Source organism: Myotis nattereri, assembly GCF_964212035.1.
Source record: "Myotis nattereri genome assembly, chromosome: 9".
Taxonomy (NCBI): Eukaryota; Metazoa; Chordata; class Mammalia; order Chiroptera; family Vespertilionidae; genus Myotis; species Myotis nattereri.
The window spans coordinates 49476308-49493515 of record NC_138084.1 but is presented as its reverse complement, the minus strand read 5'-3'; the positions used below and the strand labels follow the sequence as shown (position 1 = coordinate 49493515).

The 17208-nt window shown below is 42.1% G+C and overlaps 1 long non-coding RNA gene and 1 pseudogene across 2 annotated transcripts in view; both read left to right on the top strand.

Annotated features, from left to right (window-relative positions):
* Positions 1-17208, top strand: part of LOC308525299 — a 1722993-nt gene that overhangs the window by 807716 nt on the left and 898069 nt on the right. The window lies entirely within an intron of this gene.
* LOC308525638 (cofilin-1-like) lies at positions 4829-5315 on the top strand (annotated as a pseudogene). The gene has a single exon. The product of its transcript is annotated as a cofilin-1-like (transcript).

Below are 17208 nucleotides of genomic sequence, written 5' to 3'. Positions count from 1 at the left end.
TATAAAACCTTTTCAGCCCTGGCTAGTTTAGCTAAGTGGACAAAGCGTTGGCCCAAAGACTGAAGAATCCCAGGTTTGATTCCAGTCAAGGGAACATACTTCAGTTGTAGGCTCTATCCCCAGCCCAGGACTACACGTGCGGGAGGCAACCAATACATGTATCTCTCTCACATTGATGTTTTTCTCTTTCTGTCTCTCCCCTTCCCTTCCACTCTCTCTAAAAATCAATGGATAAATATCCTCTGGTGTGGATTAAAAAACAAACAAACCTTTTCATATGTTCCTCTGTGATTTTCATTCTTTTCAACTTGGGCAAAGTAATGGTCCCAAAGGCCACCTGGGGAGCTATGAATTGAAAATGATGGAGCAGCCATACTCTTGGATCATCAATGTGCAGAGATGAGCCTCTTCTCCTACAACACATTCATACAAACACATTACTACCCCTTACTCTTACCAAATTGAAACAGGTCTCTGCTATAATATGAGCAACAAATAGGTCAATTAAATGACCTATTCTATTGAATTAACTCCTGTAGGTCTATGTGTCACAATAAAATCTAGCCTGCCCTAGTTAATATCATAGGTTAATCTGGAGCCTAGCATCATAGCAGGCTGAATAGTCTAATCTGGTGTTTTCATTAAGCCCATGTAAAATCTCACACCATATTACTTCAGTTTAAAAGTGCAGCCAATTTTGGAATTCTTTCTATAGTGAAGGAGATAGTTTATCCTAAAGCCTAGAGATAGCTGGACTTTGGTCTCATCCACGGAGAATCAGCAGCCCCTGGACCCATGATTTTTTTTTTTTTTCTAGCATAGAAGAAGTGTATGCCCTGGTAAAGAGCTATCCTTTAAATTAAGTCCACTTTAAGGTTCTACTTTTTAGAAAATCAGGTAAACCAGTGTTCTCAAATTTGACCACTTCTTCCTAGGAAGGGCATGTGACATAGGGTATTAAACCACAGAAGAGTACTGAGTTTCCCTGAAACAATATCATAGCATCCAAATTCAATTTTTCATTCCTTGGACACTGTCCAGATATGCACTGCTAACATTGGTTTTCCTCCCTCTGCATTTTTCTGAGCTGCCATTGCTGACAACCTATTTTATCTTGACATATTTTATTCTTTTTTAGCTTAGCTAATCCCAATGAGTCAAGTCTTGTTCTGGCTTGGGAACTATCCATTCTCCTTAAGAAGACTATTCATATTTCTGAACCCATCCATTATGTGTTGATTTTATCAAACATTCAGAGCTCTCTGGAGACATTCAGACATTTTTTTTAAAGAAATGCTTCATTTCAGATCACCAATATGTAGATAAAAAATAAAAACTGGAAAAAATCAAAAAATCTTTCCTCATTCAGTATTTCACATAAGTTATTAGCTAAATTATTTTCTTATTGTTTTCTTTTGTTAGATAATATGATGATAAAAAAAGCAGTTCGATATAAAGGGTGTCCCAAAATTCATGCAAGAAGTAATTTTGATAGAAAACACAGGTTTGTAATTAAAATTGTAAATTTTTTATTGATTCATAAAGTATATAGTATAGGGTTATGTATGGACTAGGATATCAGGTAAATGGCCTCCATGGCTTTGCTGGCACATACACATTCTTTTGTTGAAATTTTCCATGACCTTTTTGCATAAATGTGGCTGAATTTTGTTGATACAGGGCTCAATTTCCTCCTTCAAGGCGTGAGTGGTTGTGGGCTTGTTGGCATAAACTTGAGACTTCAAAAAACCCCAAAGAAAAAAGTCCAATGGCGTTAAATCGCATGATCTGGGCGGCCAATTCTGATCACCAAAACGGGAAATTACACAACCAGGAAATGACTCATGCAGTAACTGAATTGTTTCTTGGGCTGTATGGCATGTGGCACTGTCTTGTTGAAACCACATGTCGTCCACATCCATATCTTGCAATTTAGGCACAAAAAAACTGGATTATCATGTCGCGATAGCGAGCACCATTAAATTCAAATCTTGCGTGAATTTTGGGACACCCTTTAGGTAAAATATTTGCACAAAAATTACTGGGGATGTGCAACTTGCATCAATTTGTTTCAACTCTCTCACCTTAAAATGAAAAAATAAATACCATATGGTTCTGGTGTCTGTTAAATGCGCTAAGTCCCTGTCTTCTCAATCCACCAGAGGATGGGCAGCATTGGGTTCCTGTCCCTGTGGTGTATTACATTCTATAGTGTAGATACTTACATTAACTTGTAAAGTATTTCTAGAGAGTTCTCAGATATCAGATGGAATATCTGATTAAATGATCTATTAATATTACTTGCAAACTGGGGCAGCATTGGCTTTTGATAAATTACATAGAAACAGAACCAGTATGAGAGCAACATGTAGTATTGCACTTACCAGAATTCTCATATTGTGATTGACATTGCTATCACATATCTATGACTAAAGAACCATGGTGCATTATCTCCTAGGTCAAGTCTACAATGCAAATAAAAATAATTACTTTCTTATTTACTGTATTTAATATTGGAGCGCCTCAATTCTTCTTGAATAATTGAAGGATGTCTAAATTAGGGGAAGTATTTAGAACTAATCATTGAATCTAACAAGGAGCTGAAATCAGAATCAGCAAAACAGAAACTATTAATGGATTAGGAAAATGGCTGAGTGCTTAATCTAAATTATTATCAGATAATTTGACCAACCAGGCTCCACTCTGACCCAATGTAGCTATTCTGCTGTTTTAGAAATTTGGCAGTTAATGTTTTCTTGTTCATTTGTTTTTAGTTAACATTTGTTTTTTTATCAGTGTTTGTGGCTTCTCTAATGTCTTCTCTCCTGATTATCAAAATTATCATTTTCTAATCTGGATATAATTTCAGTATTCACCATGTGGTCTCACTGAAGCTTTAGGTGATGCTGTCATAAATACATTGTCAGTCAACAAACACTTTTATTTCCTATGGCATCTAATGTATCTTTCATTCCAAAGCTTTAAAAACTATAGGAAAAAAGCAACTTATTTTTATAGGAGTCATTCAATACCAGGACCCTATTTTATCGATTAATGTGAGACCAATTTACCAACTGAGTGTAATAGATACATTTTGAATACCCTTGCCCAGACTTCAGAGCCCTCATTGGATTAAGAACTGCTCTGCTGTGTCTCACTGACCAATAGTCAATGTTATCATTTTTAAATAAGTCTAAAAGACTCAAATATCTATATAAAAATTAAATGAAAAAAATTCCCTAGAGAGTAAGAAATTATCTGGAACACTATGAAATATAAAATCTCAAATGAGGAATTTCCTTCTCTGCATTATAAAACAGAAGAGGAAGAGGAGGAGGAAGAGGAGGAGGAGGAGGAGGAGGAGGAGGAGGAGGAGGAGGAGGAGGAGGAGGACGAAAGAGAGGGTGCAGATTTGAGCTTTCTAGACAAAAATGTTAAGACCAATGCTGAATTGTTATCTCCCTCCTTTTCACCAAAGGAAGGGCTCCCAATATGACCTCCTTAGGGCTTGTGAGTCCCTTCATTACTGGAAATGTCAGGTATGAAGAGCCAATAATTTATTAGGCAAAGAAGGAGAACAGAATAGAAAGACAGAGTGTTGGTATTGTCTCTCTACATGGACTGGTCCAACAAAGTGTGTCTGTAGAGTTTTTCCTTGTCATGTAAAACAAGGTGGTAATCTCTCTGTCAATCAATGAGTTTATTGCCCACCTGTTCTGTCAGCATATATTTATGGGGAATCAACTGTATGCCAAGCATTGTGGGTAATGTGAATACAGAGATACAGAAAATATAGTCCCTCCTTTCAAGCATACCAATATATAGATTGTGAACAGATTTAACTTTCAGGAAAATACTCTTACATCAGTAATAGTCAGGGAAAATATAGATGGTAGGCAGGAGAGCAGCTGATGAATCTATACATTGGTTCAGATATGGGACAAAGATGTTCTGTATTACAATAGTTTGTGTTTCTTTGGAAGAAAAGAAAATACATAGTGAGCTGGTTGATTTGCAATCTTCCTTGTGTAGGTAGAAGTGAAAACTATGAGAGAAGATGATATTTTCATTAGTTATAAAGCACAGTTTTAAGCTGCTTTATAATTTTGCAGAAAGCAGGTTCTGATGAAGGAGTTTACCTTGTTACGTATTGGGCATCCATAACATAAATCATATCTCCAGCTGTTCCTTGGTGTCAGCACTTTATCAAACCCACCTGCCTCTTCTTCCAAAGGTCCAGGAGGAAAAAGACATAATACATCATGTTACTACTCACTTAAACAAAAACAGTTGAATGGAAAAAATGTTATGAGGGTTCAGGTTATGCTAAAATGTTTCTTATAGGGACACCTTAGAAATAATTTATACAAACTATAAAGTTTAGGGAAGTAACATTTAAAAAAATATCTATTGGCAAAGACTACTTAGAGGCTTGCGTTTTCAGTGATATGTAAAACCTGTTTGGAAATCTATTATGCTATGAATTCAGGTTTCAAGCAACTATTTTATACTAATGATAAAGATACTATTTTTAGCCTGGCCAGTGTTGCTCAGTGGTTGAGCATCTATTCATGCATGCACCAAAAGATCACTGATTCCCTTCCCCGTCAGCCAATTGATGTTTCTCTCTCTCTCCCCTCCTTTCTCTCTATAATCAATTAAATCAGTTTTTAAAAGATACATTAAAAAAAAATCTTTCACATAGAGAATGAGTTAAGTAAAACGGGGCATCAAAAAGTAACAAGGGGTTCAGTCAGATCCTGGCAGCAGCTGCAGCAGCCCTCCTCTTTCCAGGCTCTTCTTGCTATCTCCTTTAGTTTCCAGAAACATGGCCTCTGGTATGGCTGTCTCTGATGGAACCATCAAAGCGTCCAATGACATGAAGGTGCATAAGTCCTCAACACCAGAGGAGGTGAAGAAGCACAAGAAGGTGGTGCTCTTCTGCCTGAGTGAAGACAAGAAGAACATCATTCTGAAAGAGGGCAAGGAGATCCTGGTAGGTGATGTGGGTCAGACAGTAGACGACCCCTATACCACCTTCCTCAAGATGCTGCCAGACAAAGACTGCTGCTGCACCCTGTATGACACAACCTATGAAACCAAGGAGAGCAAGAAGGAGGACCTGGTGTTATCTTCTGGTCCCCTGAGTCTGCACCCCTTAAGAGCAAAATGATCTATGCCAGCACCAAGGGTGTCACCAAAAAGAAGGTTACAAGCAAACTGCTATGAGGAGGTCAAGGACTGCTGCACTCTGGCAGAGAAGCTGTTGGGGGGTGGGCAGTGCTGTCATCTCCCTGGAGGGCAAGCCTTTGTGAGCCCCCTCCACACCCCTGCCTGGAGTATCTGGAAGCGCCAGACCTGCCTGTGGGGAGTTGCAGGCTGCTCCCCTCCAGCCATACCAGAGGGACTGGGGGGATCCCAGCAGGGGGAGGGCAATCCCTCCACCCAGTTGCCAAACAGCCCCCCACCCCCTGGACCATCCTCCTCACTCCACCCCTGATGGTTCTGGCCTTCTCAAACTGCTTTTAATCTTCTGATTTCTCTTGGATTGAAACAGACAAAGTCCTTTCCCACCCCAGGAACCCTAGTTTTGGAGAGGGTCTGAATTTTTTTTAATGACACCCCTACTTGCAACCTGTTCCTCCCCTTCCCCATGCTGCCAATGTCTAACTGCAATAGTGACTCTGTGCTTGTCTGTTTAGTTCTGTGTATAAGTGGAATGTTGTGAAGATAACCCCTCCCCATGCTACCTGGTTCCCCTCCCCTTTTTCACCTGGTCACAGCCACTCATGGAAGCAGAACCAGTAAGGGACCCTTACTTAAAAAAAAAAAAGAAAAAAAAAAAGAAGCAAAACAACAATAAAAAGACCTCACTTAAAAAAAAGTCACAAGGATATTGACTTTTATTTTCACTTCTTACTATTATTTTTAAGTGAATGCATTGGACTGCAATTTACTGTGGTGGTGGTGGTGGAGGGGGAGAAGGAGGGGGTGGTACATGGCACAGGAGAGGCTGAAGGGTACACTGAGGGGCATTTAAGCCACTAATGCTTTTTTTACCATAGTGGAATTTGGTCCATTTCTGTTCTGGTTTTTATATCAACTACTGCTTGACCTTAGTAAAGTTACTTTGCTTCTCTCATTTATCTAAACCATCCTGCTCCTTTATCTGTAAAATCAAGGGTTAGATTGAAATGTCCCCTTCCAGTTTTATGCAATATAATTGTAATTTATCATATTTTCTTTGAGGCTAATATAAAGTATTTCAGAAAGTTGGTTTAGAAAGGAATCTGATGAAAAAGAGCATCCTTAATAACCTTCCTAATTTCTAACATTTTTCAGTCAAAGCACAGAGAGTTCTTCCCTACCTGAAACTATGAATTGCATGTGTTTTTTTGTTTGTTTGTTTGTTTTTTTTTTATATATATATATTTTATTGATTTTTTACAGAGAGGAAGGGAGAGAGATAGAGAGTTAGAAACATCGATGAGAGAGAAACATCGGTCAGCTGCCTCCTGCACATCTCCTACTGGGGATGTGCCCGCAACCCAGGTACATGCCCTTGACCAGAACCGAACCTGGGACCTTTCAGTCCCCAGGCCGACGCTCTATCCACTGAGCAAAACCAGTTTCGGCTGCATGTGTTTTTTTTTTTTTTTAAATAATAACAATACTATTAATCACAAGTGGTAGTGACATTTACAATATCCATCATGTTTGCATTTATTCTCAAAGTTTAATGAACATATGCCTAATTATTATAATTGCTGGACTAGAGGCCTGGTACATGAAATTCATGCATGGGGGTGGGGGGGTTGTTGTCCCTCAGCCCAGCCTGCACCCTCTCCAATCTTGGACCCCTTGAGGGATATCCAACTGCCCTCTTACAATCCAGGACTGCTGGCTCCCAACCACTCACCTGCCTGCCTGTCTGCCTAATTGCCTCTAACCACTCCCCTGCCAGCCTGATCGATGCCTAACTACTCCCCTGCTAGCCCAATTGCCCCCAACTGCCCTCCCCTGCTGGCCCAGTCACCCCTAACTTCCCTCCCTTGCCAGCCCAGTCACCCCTAACTGCCCTCCCCTGCCAGCCCAGTCACCCCAATCACCCTCCCCTGCAGTCCTGGTCATCCCCAAGTGCCCTCCCCTGCAGACCTGGTTGCCCCCAACTGCCCTTCCCTTCAGGGCTGCCCCCCCCCCCCCAACTGTCCTCCCCTGCCAGCCTGGTCACCCGTAACTGCCCTCCCCTGTAGGCCTGACCATCCCCAACTGCCCTCTCTTGCCAGTCATCTTGTGGCAGCCATTTGTGTCCACACAGGGGTGGCCATCTTTGACCACATGGGGCAGCCATCTTTTCTGTTGGAGTGATGGTCAATTTTCATATTTCTCTTTTATTAGATAGGATGGTATTTTTCTAAAGCCAGAGTATAGAAATATTTATTACCAAGTCCCTACTTATTTTTTTCCACTGATCATTAATTCTAATTCTAGTTAAATTAAAAGAAACCTACAGACTGTATGGTTTTTAATTCTTACTGATTTCTAAATATTATTATTATTTTTTTTTTAGGTTTGGCTTTTGAGAGCATTAGGAATCATACTGTGGCATTAAAAAGTACTGTAGACCCTCCCCCCCCCCCCAAGAGTTCTTTCCTTCCTTTCTGTTCTCTGTTTACTTCATGCATATTATTTACTAGAGGCCTGGTACATGATTTGTGCATCGGTGGGGTCCCTCAGCTTGGCCTGCACCCTCTGGCAATCTGGGACCCTTCTGGGGATATTGGAGAACCAGTTTTGGCTCAATTCCTGCAGGCCAGGCCGACCCCACTGGTGCTCATATCTGAGCACCAGGCCTCTAGTATGCATATAAGATCTTTGGTTAATCTCTTTCTGCCCTCCCCCTCTCCCCTTCCCTCTGAGATTCATCAGTCTGTTCCATATTTCCATGCCTGTGGTTTCTGGTCCTGCTTTGAGCATCTGCCCCCTGGTGGTCAGTGCATGTCATAGCTACCAGATGGTCAGCTGGTCTGTCAGTTGCTTAGGATTTTATATAAATAGACTAGAGGCCTGAAGCACAAAAATTCGTCAAGACTAGGCCTTCTTTCCCCTGACTGCAGGCACTGGCTCCCCTCTGGCACCCGGGACCTGGGCTTCCCTCCTCTGGCCACTAGCGGGCATCCAGGACCCGGCCAGGCTTCCCTCCGGCCCCAGCTTTTCAGGAAGGACATCTAGAATGACGTCCAGAAGACATCCAGTCTAATTAGCATATTACCCTTTTATTATTATAGACTAGAGGCCCGGTGCAGAAAAATTTGTGCACTCAGGGGGAAGGGGGGCTCCCTCAGTCTGGCCTGTGACCTCTTGCAGTCTGGGACCCCTCGGGAGATAAGACCTGCTGACTTAGGCCTGCTCCTGGGTGGCAGAGGGCAGGCCCAATCCCTAGGTGCAGCCCCTGGTTGGGCTCAGAGCAGGGCCGATTGGGGAGTTGGGGTGGCTTCCCTGTCATGCACAGAGCAGGGCGGATTGGGAGGTTGCGATTCCACCCCCAGTCACGCTCAGGGTAGGGCTGATTGGGGGGTTGGGGCACCGCCCCCTGTCACACTCAAGGAAGGGTTGATGGGGAGGTTGCGGCGCCACCCCGTCACGCACAGAGCAGGGCCAATCTGGGGTTTGGGGCGCTGCCCCCTGTCACACACAGAGCAGGGCCCCTCAGGGGGTTGAGGAGCTCCCCCCTGTCACACACAGAGCAGGGTGGATAAGGGGGTTGGGGCGCCGCCCTCTATCACCCACAGAGCAGAGCAGATCAGGGGTTGAGGCGCCGCCACTCTCACACTCAGGGCAGGGCCGATGGGGAGGTTATGGCTCTACCCTGTCACACACAAAGCAGGGCCCGTGAAGGGGGGGGGGGGGCGGTAGGGGCGCCACACCCTGTCACACCCATAGAAGGGCCGATCAGGGGGTTGGGGCAAAGCACCCTGTCACACACAGAGCCGCAGGGCGATAAGAGGTTGGGGCGCCATCCCCTGTCATGAACAGAGCAGGGCGGATAGGGAGGTTGTAGCCCCACCCCCTGTCATACACAGAGCTGCAGGACGATCAGGGGGTTTGGGCGCTGCCCCCTGTCACACTGATCCCGGTGCCGGGAGGCCTCTCAGCTCCGCTGATCCTGGTGCTGGCAGGCATATTACCCTTTTACTATATAGGATAGAGGCCTGGTGCATGGGTGGGGCTGGCTGCTTTGCCCTGAAGGGTGTCCTGGATCAGGGTGGGGGTCCCCACTTGGGTGCTTGGCCAGCCTGGGTGAGGGGATGATGGCTGTTTGCAGCTGGTCACACACCCTTCAGGGTTGGGGTCCCCACTGGGATGCCGGGCCAGCCTGGTTGAGGGGCTGAGGGCTGTTTGCAGCTGGTCACACACCCTTCAGGGTGGGGGTCCCCACTGGGGTGCCTGGCCAGTCTGGGTGAGGGGCTGAAGGCTGTTTTCAGGCTGGCGGGTGATGGAAGCTCCCAACTGCTCCTTTTTTTCTTTTTTTTTTTTTTTTAATTCTGGGCCAGCTTTAGCTCTGAGGCTCCAGCTCTTAGGCCTCCGCTGCTGAAAGTAGGTAATCGAAACAATGTATAACTCCAGCTCTGACTCCAGCTCTGAGTTCCCAGCTGGCTGAAAGCTGGTTTCTGGGTGTGTTTTTTTTTAGGTTCTATATTTGTTAAAATGTTTCAAACTGCAGGCTCAGAGGCCAGCAAGGCAGGCGGGGAACCTTGGAGTCCTCCGTCACTGAAGCAAGCAAGCCTCATGTTAGTGTCAAGCTGCCTGGCTCCCAGCTGCCATCTTGGCTGACAGTTAATTTGCACATCTCCCTGATTAGCCAATGGGAAGGGTAGTGGTCATACGCCAATTACCATGTTTCTCTTTTATTAGATTAGATGGCAGAATGGAAGTTCACAGTGAGATTCTTGATTGTACTATATGAATATTAAGGGCAGTTGAAAATCCAAGTGCTCTTAAAATCCTTTGGAATTATGTCTGTCACATCAAAGGAAAATTACTTGAGAACACTTGATAATAGTTATAAATAAGCACCAACATTCATTTGTCTCCTAAGGATATTACTTCAAGTTTTGTTTTTGTTATTTTTTGTTATTGATCTTTAGAGTAAGAATAAGTGAGAGGGATAAAGAGATAGAAACATAGATGAGAAAGAGACATCATTGATAGGCTTCCTCTTGCATGCCCCCACACCGGGCGGGGGCCAAGCCCTCTGGGAACTGAACCAGCAACCTCTTGATTCATGGGTCAACACTCAAATCACTGAGCAATAACAGCCAGGTGTGTTCTGCTTTTAATACCAGAAGATAACTACTGAGTCAGGATAGTAGATGAAGTGGGCAGAAACTCAGTGTGTGGGGCAGCGGGGAGGAAAGAAAGTGGAAAGAGAAAATATAACTTCTGATTGGTATTATAACTAGCAAAATAGGTAAGCATTTGAGGATGATGGGTGTGAATGTTGAGAGGAATTGGTCATTTTCTTTTCCTAAGAACCCTGGCAACTGGGTAATGAATGAATCATAGCTGGTGGGTGGAGGGAATGTTCTCATATATATTTTACTGAGGGAGTTCTGTCTTTTTTAAAGAGCATATATTGGTGGTGGTGGGGGGGGGGGGGGACTCAGTCTTAATCCTAGGAAAAGGCAGAAAAATAAGAAACAAAATTAAGTTGAAATAATAGTAACTGTCTCTTGGATTGCAATACTTTCCTATTTTTCAAATGTAGCTTTTACTTGGAGTTAATGGAATTTATTCATGCTCTCTAGTCTGAAAATACTTCCACATGAGCTGAAATTCTCAGTGGTACTGAACTGCATCAAATCTTTAGTCTGAATTCATTCACTACTTAAGTATTTCTAACAACAGGTTTTCTGGACGTATTTATGGGTGTTGCATACCCACGGGATATTTTGCAAGAAATTCTTATTCTGAACTCCTATTCTATTTTGATACCTAATACTCTGTGATTATTTAATTGCTTGTGGTTAGGTGTTCCTGTGTCTCCGAAATTCACCCCAGTTCCTGGCTCATAAAAGCAACTTAATAATTGTCAGTACTATTTGTGCAATGTAAGCATACTGTACACAGCATCTAGATTTCTACTCCTTCCTACCATAGGTAGAAGAAATTTATTTTGTTGGTATTGGTGATGAAAATCTGTAAGATACATAGATTTCCCCTCAAGAAAGTTAAAAGAAAAACACAAAAACATACTGAATACCTACTATTTGTTATATTCTGACAGGGGTTATCCAATAAATAGTTTATTTAAATCCTCACAGAAACTTCAAAATGGTGGTATCATTGCCCCATTTTACAGATGAGGAAAAATAAAGGCTCAAAAACATGGGTTAACTCTCCTTAGTCTTTAAATTTATCAATGCAAAAAAAAAGATAAGAATCACATGATCTTTTCAGACTAGGCTGAAACAGCTATAGAAGCAATCTGGAGTGAGTGAGTGTGTGTGTATGGGTGTGTAGGACAGCTTTCCTTTGTGAAGGTCCTTTAAGTGATTTTCTTGCATTGGGAGCCAGTCACCCAGTGAATCCCATTATTAATACTGATCCACTGTGCTAGAATAGCAAAGTGATCATAGTGATGTCTTTCTGAATAGTCTTTGAAGTCATCTCCCACTGTTGAACTTCTATAATATCAGGGAGGAAATGATCAGCTGCTACCTAACAGTAGTGTAGACATTTTTATTTAAAAACATAAAATAAGTAAAATAAAATAAAATAATAAAATAAAATCATATAATAAAGAAGAAATATACAAATTGATGGTCATGTCATTACAAAGATGGCGGCACCCAGTCCCCTCAGCCCTGCCGGAGTCCCCCAGTTTTTTGAGTCCCACTGGGGGGTGGGAGGGTGGAGGTAGGGAGATGGCAGGTGCACCCTGTGGCTGGACCTTCCCTCAGCCCCTCAGCCACCCAGGGCAGGCCCAGGGTGCAGGCAAGCCTTGGATGGCGGCTGCCCAGCTGCCAAGGGCCACCCGAGGCTCAGGTAACCAGGGTTAGTAGAGGCTTGTGCTGCCAGCAGTGGCAGCAGCAGAGATGTGATGGGAGCATTGCCTTCCCCTGATCGCTGGGTCACCTCCCACCTCTAGGATTCCCGGACTGTGAGAGTGGGCAGGCCAGGCTGAGGACCACCACCCCCCCCCCCCGCTTCCAGTGCATGAATTTTCATGCACCAGTCCTCTAGTAAAATAATAAAGCCTTACCTCCCAGTTAGACTGTAAGCCCCATGGGGTCAATAGCATGCTGACCTTTCTGAGAGAAATAATCTTGTTCCTCTTTTTCCTCCCCATCACCATAGCCTCAACACTCTTGTTATTGTTTCTTTTAATTAGTTATCTAATTGTAATCTCCCTCAATCCCACACAGATTTTTTTTGTGGCTCTATTTTGTTTAAAACCTGCAAGTTCCCCTAGGCTACAAGGCAACCTTCCTATAGCCCTGGCCTTCAAGTTAAGATGGGGGGTGGGGAGGATTGAGCTCAATCCTGCAATGACATCCTCCACTCTCATGTCTATGCCTAGTGTGTGGCTACTTCCTACTACACATGTGCTAAACTCCAACCAAAATATCTCCTTACTCAAAACATCTGGCTCACCCACTTCAGTTCTTTTATTTATGAGGCTAACTCAACCTAGAATGTATTCTGTTCCCTCCTCAAATTGGAAAAATGCCTACATAGCCCTCAAATCCCATTTTAAATATAAACTTTTCCATGATTCCCTCTCTAGCACTTTTGTAGAGTTTTTTTTTTTTTTAATCTTTATTATTGAAGGTATTACTTAAGCCTCCTTTTTTTCCCCCACTGACCACTTCTAGCCCACCCCTGCCTGCTACCCCAGGCCTTCACCATCCTCTTGTCTATGTCCATGGATTATTCATATATGCATCCAACTTCTTTGGTTGATCTCTTCCTACCCACCTACCTACCCATCTTCAACACTTTGTACAAATTTTCATTGTATCAGTGATTAAAGTTACCGAAAATATTTCCTTGTTTTGTCCCTCTTACCACATGATGTTCTGGTATGATGTTTGACAATGTTCTTCTATCTGGTCAGTAATGTTTTTTTAAAGAAAGGACTGGTTAGGGCTTGCTCCTGATAAGGAATGATTAACTATCAGCATTTTATTACCTTTATATTAAGGTTTGACTAATCCCTATGTAAGTGAGCATCTTGTTTCTTAAAGAGAAATAGGGAAACTAGTATGGAGAATTATAGTTATTATTCTTAATGGTAGAAAATTGATAAAATTGTGAAACATTTATTTTTCCATGTTTGGAAGAAAGAAGGTGGTGAGTCAGAGAATAAATGTTAATATTAAGGTCCTGGCTGGTATGGCCCAGTTGGTTGGGTGTCATCTGGTACACCAAAAGGTTGATGGTTTGATTCTAGTCAGGGCACTTGTCCGAGTTGCAGGCTCCATTCCCAATAGGGGGCATGCAGAGGGTAGTCAATGTTTTGCTGTTACATTGATGTTTCACTTTCTCTCCCTCTCCCTTCCTTTGTCTCTAAAAATCAATAAAGACATTTAAAAAAAAAAACAAAACAACAAGGGTTAATATTAAGACAAAATGGAATTGAGTGTCAATTCCAGCATCACCATAAGATGACTTTGAGCCTCTACAGCAGCAGTTCTCAACCTGCAGGTCACGACCCCTTGGGGGGTCGAATGACCCTTTCACAGATGTCGCCTAAGACCATCAGAATACACATATATAATTACATATTGTTTTTGTGATTAATCACTATGCTTTAATTATGTTCAATTTGGAACAATGAAAATACATCCTGCATATCAGATATTTACATTAGGATTCATAACAGTAGCAAAATTACAGTTATGAAGTAGCCACGAAAATAATTTTATATTTGGGGGTCACCACAACATGAGGAACTGTATTAAAGGGTCGCAGCATTAGGAAGGTTGAGAACCACTCTAGAGTCATGCGTTAATAAAATAAAATAATGGGAGGGGGTCTAAATAAAATATATCTTACTGACCTTATTTAAATTCATATAAGCTGTTGTATTTAAAAGGGGATAGTAGAGAACTGGCCTCAAAATTCAACATAAATAAATATTTAGCTTTCCTCTTGCCTTTCCTTTGATTCGCCTCTTCATTTCTCAGTTTGCCTATTGTTCAGTTTCCTTCTCCTCCTTTAAGATATAGCTCAAGGATCATCTCCTTCAAAGAGTGTTTTCTATCTGGACAAACAGGTGTGTGTGTGTGTGTGTGTGTGTGTGTGTGTGTGTGTGTGTGTGTGTGGTGTGTTTTGGGGTCTAGGAGTGGAGTTCTCTGTTCTCCTATAGATTTTGCAGTTTCTTCTATAATAACATCTTGTGCAGCCCTAATAGTATATCATTTACTTTCCACCAAACCTGTGTATTTTCCTTATAAAGAGATTTGTATCCTAAATCTAGCACAGTTCCTAGCGAAAGGTAACCAGATAATGAATATATCATATATCACTAAAGTCTGAGCCTCCACGATGTGCTTTATCTTTGTAGGGACATTTACAGGCTGTCTCAAATTCACCTCTTTTGGGTATCTTGTCTTTACTCAGCGTTCCCTGCAGTACTTAGCCAAAGGTTTGGATACAGTTGTTGGCCGACAATGTTTGCTGATGGAAATAAATCCAAGGAGCTATAATAAAAATGAGTCAATTTTTTAGCCACCTAAATGTATTACAGAAGTAACCATTTTATGTCATGCCTTTTAATGATTTTTCATTTTACAAATAGTAATAGAAGTCTCTCAGAGGTTGAGTATTTCCTCAAGAGAGCATGATAAACAAGGATTTAGAAATCTTTAGTCCCCTCACAACACACAATTCAACACAAACATTCATTAAAGGCAAATGCCATCATCTGTAATCAAGTATGATTTTAAAGAATTAGAGGGTGCTTAACCTAAAATAACAAAAATAAAATAATTTATCAATACAGAAACTATTTTTCTTTTCCAGAGCATCACCTACTGCTTTACTAAGTTTTGTCATGACTAGCATTTCACTTACAAAAGTAATGTGCTGCAATATTCCTCTAAAGCAGTGGTTCTCAACCTGTGGGTCGCAACCCCTTTGGAGGTCAAATGACCCTTTCACAGGGTCATCTAAGACCATCCTGCATATCAGATATTTACATTATGATTCATAAGAGTAACAACATTACAGTTATAAAGTAGCAACGGAAATAATTTTATGGTTGGGTCACAACATGTGGAACTGTATTTAAAGGGCCAGAAGGTTGAGAACCACTGCAAAGTCACAAGTATTCATGCTAGTTTCCTGCTTAGTTGTTAGCAGAGTGCTTTCATGTGTGTTTAGTCTTTGGAGAGAGGTGAGAGCTTGTTCTAGTTCTATTTCAGAGGAGGAAAATGAATCTGAGGTCAAGTTATTCCCAGAAAATTACCATGAACTTACCATTACAATTAAAGGGCAACACTAGAATGAATTTGTGTCTTTAAGTTATCTTGTTGAACTTATAATCCATTTTTCCAATAACGGATAGTCCTACTGTTTCTTCTGTACTAATAGGAGCATGGATGCACAATTTTTAGATATGTGTCCAATCTTCCTCTCTACTTGAGGTGCTTAATTTATCCTTTTACTGTCCTTGACGTTTCCCCAATAGAATCATTGGCATATGGGAACAGTTATTTTTTGTTATTTTATTGTTCTCTAATAACACTGTTTTGTTCAAATTATATTTATTATCTTCATATGATATTTATTTTGGAAATATTTTGCTAAAATTTTGCTAACAAAATTCACATGCAGAGATGAAAATGCAGGGCTACCCCCTTCAGGAAGTAAGTGGATTGCACGATGGCAGATTGATTTTATCTAGTGTGACTATCTCTCATCATTTAGTAATGGCTCCTGTTGCATTGTGGGAAGAATTATGAGGATGTGTCTAGCTTTTTTTTTATTTTTTTTTATTTATTGCTTAAAGTATTACAAAGGGTATTACATATGTGTCCATTTTATCCCCCTGCCCTAGACAGTCCCCTAGCCTCCCCTATCCCCCAGTGTCTTATGTCCATTGGTTATGCTTATATGCATGCATACAAGTCCTTTAGTTGATCTCTTACCCCCCTACCTCCTGCCCCCCAACCTTCCCCGGCCTTCCCGCTGCAGTTTGACAATCTGTTTGAGGCAGCTCTGCCTCTGTATCTATTATTGGTACCATCTCACACCTGTCAGCCTGGCTATCATCAACAAATCAACAAACGACAAGTGCTAGAGAGGATGTGGAGAAAAAGGAACACTTGTGCACAGCTGGTGGGAATGCAGACTGGTGCAGCCACTATGGAAGACAGTATGGAGTTTCCTTAAAATACTGAAAAAGGATGTGTCTAGCTTTGATAAGAAAATAATACCATCAACTTGTAATGTCTGTGATAAGAAAGGAGGGAAAATGGCTGCATATATGTCAGAAATGCATGGAGTAAAGGGCAATATTTGCTTAGATTTGTTTAGTGGTTTTGTTTTTCACAATTAAAACGTGTGTGTGTTTTGAGATGTTACAAATAACATGTTCTCATTCAACAAATTTAAAACAATATAGGCCATGTTTAGGAATAAAGTAGAAACATCTTTCTTTACTATGCTTTACACTGAGATGCTTACCTTTCATGCCTTGGGGACCATCCTTCTGTAGTGCACTATTATCTATAACTAGAGGCCTGGTGCACAAAAGTTTGTGCACTCGGAGGTGGTGTCCCTCAGCCCGACCTGTACCCTCTCGCAGTCTGGGACCTCTTGGGGGTGATCACTTGCTGGCTTAGGCCTGCTCCCTGGGAGATTGGGCCTAGGATGGCTATCAGACATCCCTCTGGCAGCCTGGCAGCCCTCAGGGGATGTCCATTTGCCAGCGGGGAGCAGACCTAAGCTGAAGTCAGACATCCTTAGCGCTGCTGAGGAAGCAGGAGAGGCTCCCACCACCACCACTGTACTGGCAGCCATCATCCTGGCTTGTGGCTAAGCAGAGCTCCCCCTGTGGGAGCACACTGACCACAAGGGGGCAGCTCCTGCATTGAGCGTCTGCCCCATGGTGGTCAGTGTGTGTCATAGTGACCAGTCATTCCCAGTCTTTCTGCTGTTAGGATCAGTTTGCATATTACCCTTTTACTATATAGGATA